Source organism: Solanum verrucosum, unplaced genomic scaffold, assembly GCF_900185275.1.
Source record: "Solanum verrucosum unplaced genomic scaffold, falcon-dt-bn FXZP01000114.1, whole genome shotgun sequence".
Classification (NCBI taxonomy): domain Eukaryota; kingdom Viridiplantae; phylum Streptophyta; class Magnoliopsida; order Solanales; family Solanaceae; genus Solanum; species Solanum verrucosum.
Window position 1 is genome coordinate 688830 of NW_026020769.1, and position 20124 is coordinate 708953.

General features: G+C 36.1%; 1 pseudogene; it reads right to left on the bottom strand.

Annotated features, from left to right (window-relative positions):
• Positions 1-5899: 5899 nt before the first annotated feature.
• LOC125812821 (putative late blight resistance protein homolog R1B-17) lies at positions 5900-18463 on the bottom strand (annotated as a pseudogene).
• Between the last annotated feature and the right edge of the window lie 1661 nt (positions 18464-20124).

The window sequence follows — 20124 nt, forward strand, 5'->3', positions numbered from 1 at the left end:
GTATTTATTTTCTCTGTTCTAGGAGATAATAGAGTTTGGATCAGAGGCTATTGAGAATAGAGTAGGGAAGTCACTTAGGAGAGTAGTGTTCTTTGATCATTTATCCTCCCAATATTTAAAGTGAATGTCATTACCTGATTTGCAGCTGCATTGCTGGTTAAATTAATTCCTTAGTTTTGACATGCTCTTCCATGTACCAAAGACATATGGAGCTATGATACAACAATGGACAAGTGTGATAGTATTTCATTTTTTACAAAAAAACATTTCTTTTCAGAAAGCACCATCTTAATTATTGAACCTCCATAGCCATTTCATTCGCAGATTCTATTATGTCCTGTCAGGTTCCTAATACCTAAGCCTTCAATGTATTTGGAATAATGATCTTGAGAAGATGAAATACATGATTTTTGTTATTTTCTTGTCATATAAAGTCTATCCTTAACTTATCAATTCGTGACATTACCTTACTGGAAATAGAAAAGAGTGATGTTATGTATGTAGCTCGGTTGTCAAGAACACTGTTTATGAGAGTAAATAAAGTTTTTGAACTGCAATATATGATTCACAATGGGTACTAAGTTTGAAGTTAATTAGTATGTTCGCAAATGTAATGATTATTAATTAATATGAAAGGGATTTTGCTCGTTCTATGTTTTTCTTTAATACTTATTTGATTTTTAGGAGAGGTTTGAGATTAATTTGGATGAGCATTACATGAAAGATAGTTGTGAGGATATTCTGAAAAACAGAAGCCGACAATGGCGCTACAAGTTAAAATAACTATTTGAAAATGCACGCTCTGAGGAAGAAGCTCGTAAGATTGAAGTGCCAAAGTTTACCCTAGAAAATTGGAATAGGCTTTGTGACATGTGGATCAACCCAAAGCATAAGGTAATTTATATTGATATTATTCTCGTTGTTATTTAAGTTACAGTATTTTGTATTTTCTTTGTAGAAACGATGCGACATAAACAAGGCTAATCTAACTAGGTTAAGTGTAATCATTTCATGAGGTCAAAAACGTTTGTAACAGCTCGTGCTGAACTTGTAAGTAATACCATTTTTATTGTTTTGACTAATGAAACTTTAGTATTATATCAATTGTTTCTTATTTCACAGGGTAAAACTAACCCTGAAGGGGTAGAGCCTGACAGAATCGAGTTCTATAAGCATACTGATTACACTAGTGAGAAAGGATGGTCATCTTTAGAGGCTGAGACTCACTATGTAAGAAATTACTTTTCATCTTTTACGACATGCTCATTGGATTTGTCAGATTAATGTTTTTCAAAAGTTGTGCATTCTCCTTTAAATAATTTTAATATGTTTATGCAGAACAACATGACAGATTTGAAAGATCTATATACATCGGGAGAGTCTTCCACTATTGATGAAATTGTGGATACTATACTTGGTACAAAGTCGGGGTACATAAAAGGACTTGGTTATGTCCCAAAACCTAATACTACAAGATCTACACAAAGGAGATTGACAGAGTTAGAAGACTCCCTAAAAAAGGCAAAACAGGAAGCTGTTAGTGCCCAACTTGAATTACAAAATCGATTAAATGCAGCTGAAACTGTGGTAGATAGTCAGCAGTCTCAAATAGAAGACCAGCAATCTCAAATACAAGACTAGCAATCTCAAATACAATCATTAAATTCTCAATTGAATGCTATAGTGGCACGCCAAGAGGAAATGTTTAGAAAAATGCAACTTCTTTCTTGCTCATCGCCACCAAGGTTAGAAGTAACTCAAACTTATATGATAAGTATGTTTTAATTTGTTTATATTAAATATATAAATATGTAGCATTTAGTATCTAACTTTGCATATTTTTCTTCATGATTCAACAAAGATTGAGATCCATCAAAATGTCAACTTAAGGTATATTTTTATTTTTATTTCTCCAACTTAAAGTCCATGTTTAACAAGTTATAGTTTATACCTATTATGTTTTATTTATACCATGATATATTAGTTAATACCTTACCACATAAAACTTGTAAAACTACAATTATTATCCTTCTCAGTGTCTTGCTCCTTGCTTATGGTGTATTTAGTCATTAAGTGATGGTTTGGTCTAAATTTTCTTAATTCTTGATATCAAAGATTTGTAGTATTAAGGAATTCCAATACCACATAGAAGCAACATAGTTTCTTTTCAACAAAGCTCCGTTTGAAACAATCAAAAAGAAAAGTAAGACACATAATTTGAATCGAATGAAATACCATTCTGATGAGGAAAAAGTTCATTGTGCTCAGAAGTTCAACTAACTTTCAACTTTTTGTCCTTTTTTTTTTCTCTTTTATGCTTCCTCTTACTCCTAAAATCTATTCCAGCTTTCATACTTGCTAGACAGAAGGAGTTATGTATTTTCCTATTTATTTAGTAAAAGGTAAGACTCATATAACTCTTAAGCTTACTTTAGCTGGTATGATTTACAATAAGTACTAGAAACATAATAACTTAGGAAAAGAAGATGTGGATTTAAGGGAATGATGAAGATCAGTATAGATCCACATTGCACGAGGTGAGGAATGTGTTAGGGAGAGATGTTATAGAAGTTCAAAAAACACAGTTGTAGAATTTGGCAGGTGATTGTCCGGGCTTTAGAAAGATTCAGTAATGTGTTATGCTTATTGAAATACTTCGGTAAGGTGTTATGTTTCCATAATACTTCATTCCTAGCTTCCGATATGTGTGATATTGCAGCTGTCAGGATTTCCCATATTGGTGCATCCTTGGATGTCTTGTTAGTAGCAGCAGCAGAATGAGCACCCTTTCACAGAGCTTTCATCCCTTTGTAGGACTTCATGTGGGCATGAGGTTTCTCTGGCTTAAATGGTTTCCCACATTACCTGCTACACACATTCATAAATTAAATACTATGCTGACATTTAAGAAAAGATACTCCCTCCGAACCACTTTACTTGTCGAATTTACTAAAAATAGATAGTCCAAAATAATTGCTATTTTATAATTGTGTATTTTCCTCATGCCTTGAATCATCCATTTCCACAGTATCCAACACTACATTTGTTCTTCATACCTCAAATCTTCTTCTAGTACCAGCAATTGTCTTATTTAGGTGTATATTCCCATCAGTCAGCCCCCTTTATACACATTGTTATTCATTTTACTCATAGGTTATCAACTTTGTTGGCTATATTCCAGACATACTTTCATGTTGCAGCTTCATTCCATAACACACAATCAGTGATCCCAAGTCATCCTTTTCTTTTTCGCTTGCATACTATATCACATGAAAGGAGAAATTCTGATAAGTTACCAAATTCAAATTCTGAAAATCTATAATTTGCCATTCCTGTAATATTTCTTATTCACAATTCCATTGTAATTCAATCCCATTTTCCAGAAAATTGGGAATACCCTTATCGCCAATTCTGCTACATATTACTCAATTTGTTTCGACCTACCTTTCAGATTTCGTCTTCCTAAATTGATAAGAAATGCTTATTTCTTGTTTTTAATTTGTTTCAATGTTTGAAAATCAGTTTCTTATGGAGGTTGTGGAAGGAAAACTATGGATATGATATAAATAAGCTTAACAAACCTTTTGGTTGGTGAAATATGATTATTTGCTTGGTATCTGATGACTTTATGGATTGCAATTTATTTTATTACCCCTAAGTATTGAAGGATTGGTGACTTAATGTGAGGACATTGCTTGATATTTTAGGCATAGATTGAAGAAAATTATTTGAAAGTTACTTATTGTGATCAGTTCAGCCCCTGAATTTTGTTTGTTGGAGTGTATTTTTCCTGCAAACAGCTTTTTATCTTTCAGCACTTGTTTAGGTAGTGAAAAAATAATAGACTAGTATACATGTATATGCAGCAGCATGGTATTGACCAGTTGAAGCCTACTAGTGAAACACAGGTTCCTCGAGACTCACATTTTCACCTTGGCTGTCATTTTTTCTAATAACACATCGCAATCTACAACATTTAGTATTCTAAAAGTGATGGGCACGCCCAGGTATTTAATTGATGGTTATCTCTGGCGTATTCAGACAATTAACATATATCATTTACCTCTTGTTTTCCCATGATGGAAGTATAAACATTAAACTTTGTAGCCTTTGTAGTGAGCCATGCGACCTCTGAGAATGTTTTTATTCCTTATCTTATTAACATTAACACATATGTTATATTCCCTTTGCAAAATATGAGCATGTTTATCTTTGCAGAAACTTGGCATTACAATGTATGAAAAACATAATGTAATGTTGCAGATTCTACTTTATATTAAATCTTATAAATTTGTTTTCTCGTTTTTACACAGGTATAAAAGGTGAGAATTGAATCAAGACTAATGCAAACTAAGTATCACCACATTATTGGTACTTTGAAAGAAACTTCTACTTTTCAGTCTCAGTTTAGGAGTAATATTTCTTCTATTTCAGTTAGATTTGCTTGTTATTGGACTTATTTTATTTTAATTTAAGGAGCTTGTTATGACATATTACCTTCATATATTTTACTCGTTTTCAATTGTGTGATCATGGGTGGATTTCATTATTATCTAGCATGTTTTCTTATTTAATTTTAGATTTATGCAACTCTATAATTTAAAAAATAACTTTGATATAAAATAATTAAATGTCATCAATGAATGCAATTGGTGACAAAATATTTCGTCATTAAAGGCAACTTTTAGCAACGATTAAATCAAACTTTTTAAGAGAAATATTTTTGTCACGAAATAAATAAATTCGCCATTTAGTGACAAAAATATATTTGTCGCACTTTCCTCCTTTTTATTGAATACAAATTATTTTTTTATTTTATGACAATTGTAATTGTCACTAATCATGATAATTTATTGTGACAATACATGTTGTCGGTAAAAACATTATTTTTAGTGACAAAATGATAGATTTAACCACAAAATTATCAAACCTTCTTTATAATAATAAATTTGTCCCTAATTTATACATTTAAGGACAAAATGATTTTTTGTATATAAAAAATAGTCATTAGTGATGATATTACATTTATTCAACTACGAAATATATATCACTTTAGAGACAATTGATGTCGTCACTAATTAACCTAAATAATTAACGACGATATAATTTTGTCGATAGTAATAACCTTTTTACTGACAAAACATACTATTAACTACAAAAAAATTATTTTTATATCACAAATATATTCGTCACAAATGTTTATGCATTTGGGGACGATTTTTCTTTTCTGTAGTTAATATAATACCTTTAGCAACGAAGCACTAAATAGTCTTTGTATACTTTTAGTGACGCACGTTTAGTGACGATTGATTGACGAAATTTTTTTCGTCACACAAGATTATAGTGATGAAATACGATTTATAGATGACGAAATTATTCGTCCCTGATAATCAAATTTGTTGTAGTGTACCTGATCATGAATCAAAGAAAAGGCGATCAATTATGACTCGTGGCTGACTTTTTCTTTTCTTTTTGGTTGCAAATTGATCTATCGGGGAATGCTGAAGATTAGTCGTGCATTTCAAATCAATCAGTTGAAAGAACATACCAAAGTATGCGAGGAAAGACTGAATTTCGCTCCTACATTATCCGAAAGAGATAAAGAGAAAAAGTCAATCCAGCTTGTGATATTTGCTGAATTTAGAAAATTTTCATTTCCTATATCTGTAGAAGAGAAAATGAGATCGAGATCAACATGGAGTAACTAATAGAAATCTTCGTCAGTTTAATGCTATTGTCAAATTCAAATACATCTTCGTCAGTTTGAGATCAACATAGAGTAACTAATAGAAATCAAACATCTAATCAGAAAAAACTGAAAGACCACCGTGTTGTAATGACAAGCACTTACTTGAATCACAGATTTTTCACCGGCTATCCTGTATTGAACATATTGTTATCAAATAAGATGCACGTAGATACTAAAAAAAAAAGCACATATGAGTTTCTTTCTACTTACTTCCGTAAAGATGAGGTTAAGACGATCGCATCCTTCAATCGTTTCAACTTCTTCCTTGATTCTTTGAGCTGAAGCCTCCAGAAATTTATTCTTGCACTGAATCAACCAAACCAGTTTTAGTGTTGGAATATAAGCAAAGCTAATAAGGATCTTCTCGAGCTCATCATACCTTTTTATCACAAATGTTTCGAGCTGGGGAAAGGATTCCTCGGAGGCATCCCACCTTGAGATACCTAATGACACTAGTTTCAAGAGCTTAAGTTTATGCAATGTGATATCTCCAAGGCACCATTCTTTGGATTGAATAAGATCTCCAGCTGCTAATCGGAGATACTCCAGATTTGGTAGTCCTGCGATGACAGGAATCATGCTTTCTATATGAATGTTGTATTGTAACAACTTCTTTAAATTTGAAGGCAACTGTAATTTGGATACAACTTGGGATGACTTAATGTAAAGGCGAAGTATGTGAAGCTTCTTAAAGCTCTCCAATTTAAGACAAATCTCTGCAGAATCATTATCGCTATGAACAGAGATGTGAAGTTCTTGAAGATTAGGACACCTCCGTGACAACATATCCAGGCTATCAACTTGATCAATTGGAAATACAACTTTCCCAAATGTCCTCAAATTTTCCAATTTAGAGGATTCTTAAAAGATCCCCTACATCTTGTTTTCCAAATCAAATTCAACAGTAGTAATCTCAACATGCATTAATTTTTCCATTTTCCAAAAAGTGGCTGGTAACAATGTAGACACACAATGATAATTCACAAATAAAGTTTCCAGATGGGGCAGATGAAATTCTAGATGAATATTAAAGCAAGGTGTGTCAACTGCAAGGTAATTCAGGTGAATAAGTGGGTATAAATTGATCTGACAACAGTAAAGGCACATAATGAGAACTTAAATTCAAGACCTTAAGAAGTCTGTCTTGATAAACATCACGGAAGGGATTCCACACATAACATACTCCATTAGTCATTATCATTGACCTCAAGTGTTGGTAGAAAGTCTTCGTCCGTGTTTTGGATCTCAGAGATGCAAACTTGGAATGCGCATTATTGAAACTGAAGCACACTCGATGTCACAACCCAACCCATTGGGACGTGCAGGCACCAACCCTAACACCTAAGTGGGAGAACCCTCATATCCCAATAGTAAAATAAAGCAGAAATTTTAAGAAAACAGGAATAAATATAACACTATGGTTTTATAAATAAAATCCTTGGACACACTATTAGTTAAACTTATAAGGTAATTTAAACAAGTCCCATGGATCTAGTCTAAACAAGTACAAGACCTACTAAAAGTACAACTGGAAAAGGCAAATAAAAGACACAACTCCCACCATGCGGAAGGAAGAATAGAAGCTGTTGGAGATTTCCTTCGTCTTCACCTAATGAAATGTCACCAATCCTGCATCCAGACTATGTCAAAAGACATAGCAAGAGTAGTATCAGTACAAAGATACGTACTGGTACGCATCATCGGTCAACCCGATGCCCACCACATAACATAAGAAACCAACTAAAAATATCATGAAATAAACCACTCGCTTCTCCACCTTCACCCTTTCATTGAAAACCCTCCAAATCACACCAGCATTCTAACTACTAACCCTTTTTTAGTCAACCCACTTACCGGATTCTTGATCATAGCTTAACCATTCTAAACACATAGTTAATCCCCAAGTACCACCACCACCAATTCAACTAACCACTCACGTCATACCCTTGCTTCCTAGTCACATTACCCCACCATAGTCATATAATACATTAATTTAACTTTCTTCACACTAACCCAATCTTCTTTCCCCCAGGGTGAAATCCACCTAAACATATTCCATCGCATTTACTATCTCTACTCTCGCCATTACATCCCACGAACAACCAAATATAAATCGCCATAACACGTGTCCACTAAATACAACTTATACAACCAATACAACACTATACTTACAAGCGTATATCAAGCATATACCATATTATCAACAAGCACATGAACACTGAACAACTCTCATTTAATACCACATCATTGGTCCTCTCACGGAATCCAAACTCAAACAGTTAGCATGCCAGAACGTGGTAACCAATCCCTAGTTAGTGAGCCAGAATGTCGCAGCTGATCCCATGTTTATGCCTGAACATGGCAATCCAATCCAAGTTAGTTATGCCGGAACGTGGCAACCGATCCCATTCACGCACCACAATCACAATCACAAGTACATCTTCAAGATCATACAATTAAGTCATGATTTCATGGCAATGATAATTCATCTATCTCATTTACAACAAGCGTCATAAACATTGCAATATTTATACATGTACAAGTATCATAATAAACCAAGAACAAGCATACATCACACAATCATGATATCACAACGATCACCTACAGATTTCTTCTCAATCCCTACCATATATGTATATATATCGACCAAGCTCAGCCTTAGTTCATCATTAGGATTTCTTATTAGGGTTTAATTACAATTCATCATAATTCCTGAATTTCATCACTTCATTTTATCGGATGTAGCATACATTCATGAATCTAGTTCCACTTTTGATTTCATGTCCTTGTTTCTTGACCCAATGCTATCCATAATAGCAAATCTAGTTTCCAACAACACATTAATCCCCCCCCCCACATGACATAAACCCACATACTATGAATTCTAGGAATTATTCATGGAAACTACTCGGTGCACGAAGGTAAACACACAACCCTACCATTGATTTACATATATTATGTAGTAAGCACAGATTTATAACTACTCAATTGTAAAAACCTAGCCTACGTGGGCGCCAAGCAGTTACACAGAGTTTTTGACTTCGATTCGTGTTTCTTCGGGTTCGTGACAGTGAATTTAGCCAAGAATTCGTAAGATTTCACCATCCCCATGCTAGAAAGCTCTTTCTCCTTCATTCCTAAGCTTAGAGTAGCTTTTCTAGGGTTTCTAGGGAATTTTATGACTTATTTAGGTATTTTACGAAGATTGATAAAATAGGATTTCTCGTCATTTACGTTCTGTCTCGCCTATCCCGCTATGGCGATCACATATCCCGGCCTAGCGCCGCCGCTCTAGCGGCAACAGGTCCGATGTGGTGGGATAGTTGCCCAGAAATTTTGCGGATTTTTGTTCCTCCTAAATAATGACGGTTCGGGTCGTTACAATAGATACCAATTTACCCCTCGTTCATCCCCAAATGACTAGTGCACGGATAATCGCATGCTCTAATTTCTGGAGTACTTCAACCTAATGTGTAAGGCTATTATGAAACCACCTCCACGAGTGGTGAATTCCCAATTAGTGGATATAAGTGAGGTACCATACCCAAAGGTCGAACGAAAATTGAGACAACACATGGAAACGAAAGTGGTTGAACTACACAGTCTGGCCCGCCAGAGCAGGAGCCCTCCCGCTGAGGCGGGGCTGCTGTAACGATGATATCCCGCTGAAGTGAGAGATCGGGAACCAGAAAAGGGGGAAAAGGGAAGATATTTTCCCATTTCTCCCTTGAACTCCCAAAAACTCTCCCAAACCCTCTCGATCATTCTTCTTCGAACGTTGAAACTTCAAGTAATTTCACATTCCTTATACTCTTTACTTCATTACTTGACTGACAACGATTGCATGCTGCTATTTAATTGGTTAGAATCAGTTTTGGGGTAGTTATTTTGAAATTTGAACTAGGTTGTTTGATTGGTATACTAAACATAGCATGGTCACTTCACTTACGTCCCCAACGTTTTCACAACGTCCTGGGCGTAAGGAATTCATAAAAATGTGGGTAAATCAATACAAAAATGGGTGGGGGGAAGTTGAAAAGTTCCTTTGCTTAAAACTCAAATTTGAGGGGTATTTAGGAGTTATTCCACCAATATAATCGCATATTTAGGTTCTAGGGTAGTTAATATACTCTGATCTGCTAAAATTCTGTTGAAAATGAGGTTTTTGGGATGAAGAGACACCATTATCGCGTTTGAAGTTCATCCCAGATGAAGGCCGCTATGGCGGCCTTCATCCTGCTATGGCAGCCTTCATAATCCCGCCAGGGCGGGATTATGGCCGCTGTGGCGAGATTCGCCAGACAGTGGCCTACACTTAACACAATTTTTTTCTTTTCTTAACTCTTACTTTTTAGTCTTACCCCGACTACACTTTCGCGTTCTAACTTATCTCCAACTCATTGAAGACTTTTCCAATGGTAGGACAAAACAACGAACAATTGCTTTCATCCGATTTACCGATGCCGCTAGTCGAGAGAGACATCACGACAATCACAACACAGGGTTCTATTGTAAGAGGGGTTTTGTGCTGCACAAGCTAGAGGAGAAGGCACCTGCCTTTTATGCCCGCCTGATGGAGTTTGGGTGGATTTCGTTGACTGAGGCTCCACCAGATACGCGCTCCACCTGGGTGAGGGAGTTCGAAACCATCCTCCTTACCATCCATTGGGATGGCTCTTACCCTGTCATCTGGGTTCGGGAAGTCGGCATCCCCTTGAATGCCACCGCTATCAATGCGGAGTTCGAGGCCAAGCTAAGGGAGATGGATCTAGAGTGGTTGAGGGATACGCTGGTTGAGCCTAAGAGTCGGGATCAGGTATACTGGCTATTGCGGAGAGTATTATTAGCACGGATTGGTCACCCGATGCTAAGAGGTGGCTTCACTTGGTGACTAGGAGGATCCGCCCGTCGGGCAACTGCACCAACGTGACCTTCCCCGAGCTTTGGTGGTGGCATGCGCCATACAGGGCATACAACTGAACGTGGGTGCACATATCATCTCCGAATGGAAGATGTTTTATCGGGGCAACAAAAAGGCCTTCATCCTTCGAGGACTCATCATTGCACTGTGCAAGCAAGCGGGAGTGCCGCTCTTCGATGATGATTAGGTAATTTCCATGGATCACCCACTTCACCCTCTTTTGGTCATGTCAAGTTCCACTTCTAGGGGCAAGAGGAGGAGGACAAGCAAGGCTAGCAGCAGTAAGGCGGCCGTGGATTCGTATGACGAGGACCCACTCTCAGGTGCACGGGTTGAGGAAGACTTAGAGGCTGTTTGGGAGAGGATGGGAATTGCTTATACTAAATTCACTCCGGTTCCACCCAGAACTGCTCTGAAGGTCGAAATGCTCCGCCGCCAGCTGCGCAAGGAGAGGAAAAAGGGTGTGGTCGGGGATCGTCTGATGCTTCAGATGTGGGAGACTATCAAGACCATATTTACTTGCGTGGCCCCCGGCAAGGAACTTCCCCGACTCGATCCGTCGGACTTCAGGGAGTTCTTTATGCTAAATGAGGCTTGGTCTGACGTGACACCCCACAGAGAACCTCGATTCAGACATCGACACCACCCAGTCCGAGAGTCCTTGATCAGCTTTCCCTTTGCCCCTCTTGGACTTGTAATTTGGATAACTCTTCTTTTACCTTTCGCTTCACTATGTTTTTGTAGCACATGGATGCCTGTTGTTCTGCGGTTTTCACATCTTTTCAGTTAATTACTCAATTTATCAACTGTCTCCGACTGCTGAGCACCGAAATATTTGTTGGGGTCAATCTGGATATCGTTAAGAGTTGATAATTTGTAACTAAGGGAAACAGGGGAGGCAGGTTGAGATTCTGCCTCGCCCTGTCCTGCTTTGGCGGGAATAATCCCGCTCTGGCGGCCTCGGTATGGCAGGAATAATCCCGCCCCAGCGGGTCAGACGGGACCAGAACCCAGACCCAAAATTATGGGTCCTTTTTTGTTTCCCCTAAATTTTCCCAAGGTTCCCCCGATTTATCATACCATTAAATTCCAATAATCCTCTAACTAAGAGCGATCCTTGGCTATCCCAAATCAAACCATAATACATGAACCAACTCATTCTAACCACTCCGCATCAACTATAACAGATCCACATCATCAGTAAATCAGACTCCTAAAACAATTACTTCCACATACACGGTCATTTCACACAACAAGGAGCTTACATTCACAGTTAATTCAACAACAAAAGTCACACATTCACAGTCATAATCACGCATCACAACAATTTTACTTTATTGGTTAATTCATCCCATAGATGGCCATTACTGAGCTTTTATGCCTTGTACAGCCCCTAAGGCCAGATACCAATTGGAACCTTCTAAGTTCCAATTAACTTTTGTTTGTATCCTTTCAGTCATATCAACGATGTCCAGTTCACCTTGTTGAGATACCAATTAGAATTGGGAGATACCAATTGTACTCAACTCATACCACAAACGACACTCGCACGAAAGGAGAGAAGAGAGGAGACAATTTCCTAGAATCCTTCGTAGCTTCCTCAAGATTAGATGTGGACGTCAACACACCAATCCGCATGAGTCTACTTCACATTTTGCTCTTGTACGGGGAGACCGGTAACCTAGGCTTTAATACCAATCTGTCATGACCTAACCCACCGGGACGTGCGGGCACCCACTCTAACACCTAAGTCGGAAAACCCTCATATCCCAATAGTAAAAACATGCAGAAATTTTAAGAAAACAGGAATAAATATAACACTATGGTTTTATAAATAAAATCCTTGGACACACTATAAGTTAACTTATAAGGTAATTTAAACAACTCCCAAGGATCAAGTCTAAATAGGTACAAGAGCTACGAAAAGTACAACTGGAAAAGATAAATAAAAGACACAGCTCCCACCATGTGGAAGGAAGAATAGCAGCTGCTCGAGATTTCCTTCGTCTTCACCTAATAAAACGTCGCCAATCATGTATCCAGACTATGTCAAAGAACATAGCAAGAGTAGTATCAGTACAAACACACGTAGTGATAGGCATCATCGGTCAATCCGACGCCCACCACATAACATAAGAAACCAACTAGTAAGATCATGAAATAAACCACTCGCTTCTCCAACTTCACCCTTTTATTGAAACACCTCCAAATCACACTAGCATTCTAACGACTAACCCCGTTTTAATCAACCCACTTACTGGATTATTGATCATGGCTTAACCATTCTAAACACATAGTCAATCCCCATGCACCACCACCGCCAATTCAACTAACCACTCACGTCATACCCTTGCATCCTCGTCACATTACCCCACCATAGTCACATAATACATTAATTTAACTTTCTTCACACTAACACAATCTTCTTTCCCCCAGGGTGAAATCCACCTAAACACATTCCATTGCATTTACTATCTCTACTCTCGCCATTACATCCGACGAGCAACCAACTATAAATCATCATAACACGTGTCCACTAAGTACAACCTATACAACCAATACAACACTATACTCACAAGTGCATACAAAGCATATACCATGTTTTCAACAATCACATGAACACCGAACAACTCACAGTTAATAGCACATCATTAGTCCTCTCATGGACAGTTAGCATGCGATCCCATGTTTATGCCGGAACGTCGCAATCCAATCCAAGTTAATTATGTCGGAACATGGCAACCGATCCCATTCACACACCACAATCACAATCACAAGTACATCTTCAAGATCATACAATTAAGTCATGATTTCATGGCAATGATAATTCATCTATCTCATTTACAACAAGCGTGATCAACATTATAATATTTATACATATACAAGTATCATAATAAAGCAAGTACAAGCATATATCACACAATCATGATATCATAATGATCACCTACGGATTTCTCCTCAATCCCTACCATATATGTATATATATCGACCAAGCTCAGCCTTAGTTCATCATTAGGATTTCTTATTAGGGTTTAATCACAATTCATCATAATTCCCAAATTTCATCACTTCATTTTATCGGATGTAGCATACATTCATGAATCTAGTTCCACTTATGATTTCATGTCCTTGTTTCTTGACCCAATGCTATCCATAATAGAAAATCTAGTTTCCAACAACACATTAATCCCCTCCCCCCCAACAAGACATAAACCCACATACTATGAATTCTAGGAATTATTCATGGAAACTACTCGGTGCACGAAGGTAAACACACAACCCTACCATTGATTTACATATATTATGTAGGAAGCACAGATTTATAACTACTCAATTGTAAAAACTTAGCCTACATGGGCGCCAAGAGGTTACACAGAGTTTTTGACTTCGATTCGAGTTTCTTCGGGTTCGTGACGGTGAATTTAGCCCAGAATTCGTAAGATTTCACCATCCCCATGCTAGAAAGATCCTTCTCCTTCATTCCCAAGCTTAGAGCTGCTTTTCTGAGGTTTCTAGGGTATTTTACGACTTATTTAGGTATTTTAGGAAGATGGAGAAAATAGGATTTCTCGTAATTTACTATCTATCTCACCTATTCGGCTATGGCGCTCATTTATCCCGCCCTGGCGCCGCTGCCGTAGCGGCAACAAGCCCGCTGTGGCAGGACAGTGACCCATAATTTTCGCAGATTTTTGTTTCTCCTAAATAACGACGGTTCGGGTCGTTACACTAGACTTTCGTTCCAATCATAAGGTGGAAACTGGTAACAATTTTCCTTCACTACCAGCATAAACTTTTCTTCTCTGCTCTTCTCCAAGCAAAAGTGAAGCACTACATCATGGATGTGGCAGTATTTGACTTTATTGTTATATCCTCTCCTTGAAACCATTACCACATTACTGTGGATGAGATCCATCAAGTAACCTTCAACTGCCTCTTCCATTAATATCCCAGATTCACTGTTTTGCACAAATCCTTCTGCGATCCATAAACTTATCAATTTAGACACTCGAAAGCTTGCATCCTCTGGAAACATTCCCATGTAGAAAAGGCAAGGCTTTAAATAATAGGGTAAGTTATCATAACCTAAAGGCATACTTTCCGTACTATAGTCTTCAGTCTCACAATCAAGATAGGAAAATAGAGCTTTTTTAACTTCACGCCACCAAGATTCATTCATTTTATTCCTTTTAATTATTCCAGCAGCTAAGATAACCACAAGAGGCAATCCTTTGCAACTTTTTGTAAGATTAAATACTTTAATACAAAATATCAGGATTTTGAATACGATAATCTTACATAGAGATCGTTAGGGGCACATACCTGATGTGGAAGACATCATCACAGAGAGAAGCGGAAGCGTTAGTCGTAAATTAGTTTCTACCTCCTTACCATAACTTTATGTTACCACAACCGTCAGCGATGGAATTATTGTACAGAATATGTGATAACCCTAATGGGTGGAGGGAGGACCAATTTATAGAGGTTATGACTTAATCTGGTACGTCCATCAAGTAACCAAGTTTCGGACGAGGTCTATTCCTTATTAAATATTATTTATGGTATTACTTGGGTTACAAGTAAACTTCGGTCATAAGTAAGAAATAATTAATAATAATTAATAGTAATTCTTACATTCTCCCACTTGGCCCAATGACCATATAAAATTAATATTTCATAAACATTAGTTGCGCGTGTAATAAATCTCTTCTATAATGTCCATCATACATACCACAATATAAAAACTACTAATGCGAGTTATGGCGGTTGTACATAAATTTTAAGCTACATACTTCCTTCCATATACTACTACATTAGCAACTTACCATACTAGGTTCATAAGCTATAAAAACATATAATATTATGGTCCACAATAATGTCTCATAGAGACTTATCTTGTAATATCTCAAAACAATAATGTATACACGATTATGAGAAATAAAAACCTCATTAATGTATATCAGAAACACATAATTTGAGCTCAGACTATAAATACATCATAAATATATCAATTATAAGTACAACCAAGACCCATTCTTTGAACATGTTCTTTAAATTTCTTTGGTTGTAAGCCTTTTGTTAACGAATCTGCAATCATGAGATCAGTTCTAATATTCTCAAGTAACACTGTTTGTTTATGAACTTCTTCCTTGACAGTTAAGTACTTTAATTCCATATGTTTGGCACATTTGGAGTACTTATCGTTCTTGGAGAAGAATATTGTTGCATCATTATCACAATAAATTTTCAGCGGCTTGGTAATGGTGTCGACAACCCCAAGTCCTGAAATGAAGTTCTGCAGCCATAATGCATGAATTGTGGCTTCATAACATGCCACAAACTTTCCTTGCAGTTTATTTCATTAATCAATTCCAGGATTACTTTGATATCTTCCTAGCATTCCGACCACAAAACTAATATACGGTCTTGTGCAAGTTTGAACATACATCAAACTTTCAACAATAGAAGATAAGGAATTGTTTCCATTTCTTTTCGTTCTACATCATTCTTTGGGCATTGCATGAGATTAAATTTGTCCCTTTTTTTTTAAATAGGAACTATTCTTGTTGAACAATTGTTCATGTTAAATCTCTTTATAACTCTTTCTATATAGCCCTTTTGAGACAGTCCCAATAATCCTTGTGATCTATCACAAAATGTTTCTATCCCTATCACATAGGATGCCTCACCCATATGTTTCATTTCAAAGTTCATAGAGAGAAATTCTTTTGTCTCACACAATATGCCTAAATCATTAGCAGCAAGTAAAATGTTATCAATATACATCACTAAAAATATAAACTTACTCCCACTAATCTTTTGGTATATGCACCGATCAACGGTAATTTCCTTAAATCCAAAAGATGTTATGGTATCATTAAACTTTATATTCCATTGTCGTGAGGCTTGTTTGAATCCATATATTGACTTCTTTAGCTTACACACCATTGGATCTTTTCCTTTAATTTTGAAACCCTTTGGTTGGTCCATATAAGCATCCTCCTCGAGGTCTCCATTAAGAAAGGAAGTTTTCACATCCATTTGATGTAACTCTAAATCATAATGAGATACCAAAGCCAAAACAATTCTTAATGAGTCTTTGTTTGAGACCGGTGAAAAGGTCTCTTTATAATCAATGCCTCCTTTTTTGAGTGTATCTCTTAGCAATAAGTCTGGCTTTATATCGTTCAGTATTACCATTAGAATCGCGTTTGGTCTTGAAGACCCATCTACACCCGATTCTTTTAGAACTTTTGGGTAATTGAACGAGATCCCTGACTTTGTTGTATTTCATGGATTTTAACTCTTCATTCATGGCATCAATCCATTTATCAGACTCAGTGCATTTTATGGCCTGTGAAAATGAAACCAGATCTTTATTAATTCCAATGTCAAAATCTGACTCTTGCAAATAAATCACATAATCATCTAAAATGGCCGATTTTCTTAATGGCACTATTTGTGGTTCATTTGCGTCAGATACTTGTGAGTTAGTTCCTTCTTGAAGTGTTTCACCCAAATGTTGTTCAACATTGTTAAAGTGTTCTTGAATAAGAGGAACAACATTTGTGATTGGTGTGGAAGTAGGTACATTCATGGGCAATGAAATATTTACCCTTACCTCATTAATTTTTATACTTTGTCGTTCAACACTCCCACTAACTTCACCATTCTCAAGAAATTTTGCAAATGGACCTAGACATTGTTCTGATTCGTTATACTTTCTATAATATTCACCACCTCTATCTAACATAATGATTTTCACTTTCCTATCTAATTGTCTTCCAACCTCATTAATGTACACTTTGATAATGTCTGCGGCTTGAGATTTTTCTTTCAACAAATAGATAAATCCATAACGTGAAAAGTCACCGATAAAGGTGATAAAATATTTTTATCCACCTAAAGATGGAGCATCAAAGGGTCCGCAAATATCAGTGTGTATAATTTCAAGAAGCTGAGTTCGCCTTATGATACCTTTCTTGGTATGCTTGATTTGCTTTCCTTTAATGCAATCCAAACATATATCAAGATCAATAAAATTCAAGTGTGGAAGAATCTCATTCTTTACTAACCTTTTTAATCCTTCTTTGGATACATGACCCCGAACGTTTATGCCACAAATAAGCAGAACTTTCATCTAGTGAACTACGTTTAATTCCAACATTTTGATGAATAGTAAGAAGGAATTCAGAAAAATTATTATCGAGTTTCAATCTATATAAACAATCAATAAGAACACCAGAACCATAAAAATAGTATTCTTTTATAAATTGAAACAACCATGTCCAAACTTAAAATCAAATCCAAAAACATCGATTCTTGAAAGAGAAACCAAATTCTTAGAAACTGAAGGAACATAAAGAGTCTGTAATAGATCAAGGTGATGTCCAGTCTCCAAGATCAAGCGATAAGTCCATATGCCTTCAATTTTAGCCTTCATGTGATTTCCCATGAACAAGAAATCCTTATTTGGATTTGTAGTTTGGATCATAGTGAATCCCTGCAACATAGTGGATACATGATTAGTTGCACCAGAATCAAGCCACCAAGTATTATTAGGAACTTCTACTAAATTTGATTCGAAACATACAAAGGCACTAAATGTACTTTCTTTTCAAACCAAGCTTTACGTTTCATGCAATCTTTCGATAGTCTCCTTCCTTTTTACAGAAACGACACACATCTGCCTTGAGTTCCTTATGAGCATCTTGTGGAACATTAGCATGTGCTTTCTTTTTCTTAAACTTGTTGGCTTTCACTTTAAGTCTTTTACCAGCTCCTTGACCCATGAGGTTAATGGAATGACCTCCTTGTTTCTTAACTCTTGACTCCTCTGAGTAGGCATACTGGACAACTCACTAACATCCCACTATCCTTAAAAGTGTTATAGTTAATTTGGAATGGTCCATACTCAAGAGGCAATAAGTTCAAAATAAACTGAACCAAGAAGGTGTCATCCACTTTCATCCCTAAGGTCGAAAGTCTTGCTGCAATGTTAGTCATCTCGATGATATGATTTTGCATACTGCAAGACCCATCAAACTTCATGGTCGTGAGTTCAACCATTAGTGTACCAGCGAGAGACTTATTAGCAGAACGAAAATGTTCTCCCACAAACTTCAGGTATTCCCTGGCACTTTTTTGTTTGTGGAATAGGACGCTTAATGTCGTTACCAATAGTCATTCGCATATACATAAGGCTTAATCTGTTAGAGTGCTCTCATGATTTATGAAAAGACTTCTCATCCTCACTGCTCTTATCAGTAATGGCAGTAGGTTTGTCATTCAACAGAGCCAAGTCAAGATCCATCACACCTAAGTGGAACTGGACTTGTTCATGTCATTCAGAGAAGTTCATTCCATTGAACACAGTAATAGATGAAGCATGCAAATGAAGAGGAATAACTGCAAATAGATATACATGCTCACAAAATTTAAAAATAATGTGAATTTAGTAAAGTGATAAAAATATATCGCAATTCTTCTTTGGGTAGATACTACGACACATTATCATAATTCAAATGTCATTTTTATCTTTAATAGGTGATTGAATATTTTTAATCAAATATATACGACATCTTTGGATTTACAATATATGTTTGACTAAAAAATATTAATTTATCTCATAATTTTCACTATTCGTAGAATGATAGATTCACCTTTGAGTAAATTCTTAAGTTCTAGAAATAGTGAAAGTCAATTTATCTATTTATTTTTCAATATAGGCATTTAATTAACCTTCATAGATAAATGACAATTTTATGAATGCATATTTTTCTTAACCATACTAGTTTGGCCACTGTGGTGACTAACAAACTATATGAATACAAATGCACACATAATCTCATAAAAAATTGTGCATGTGAATAATTTTAAACATTTTAGTTTGGCCACTTTGGTGACTAACAAACTATAGAATCATAATACATGCATCAAGTGATCATAAATATTATATGTGTAGACGCTAATTTCTCTAGTTTGGCCACTTTGGTGACTAACAAACTATATAAATACAAATGCATACATAATATCATAAATTTTTGTGCATGTGAATAATTTTATACATTTTAGTTTGGCCACTTTGGTGACTAACAAACTATAGAAACATAATACATGCATCAGGTTGAAAAAACAGACCCAGTCTCTCTTGGAATACTGAATATGCTAATAAATAATGAATTGTATGCCAAGTGATCATAAATATTATATGTGTAGATGTTAATTTCTAATTTGGCCACTTTGGTGACTAATAAACTATTTTGCTCAAAGTACACACATATTATTTACTAAATAGTATAACAACCACTTTAATTTATTGCACAATTTAAAAGCAAAACATAATTATTACATTATGGGAACCTAAACCATAAGAAACTAGGAAGAAGGCTCGACCACAAAGTTAGTGCCCACCAATACAAAACAATATTGAAGAGGATCTTAAAAAGATTTT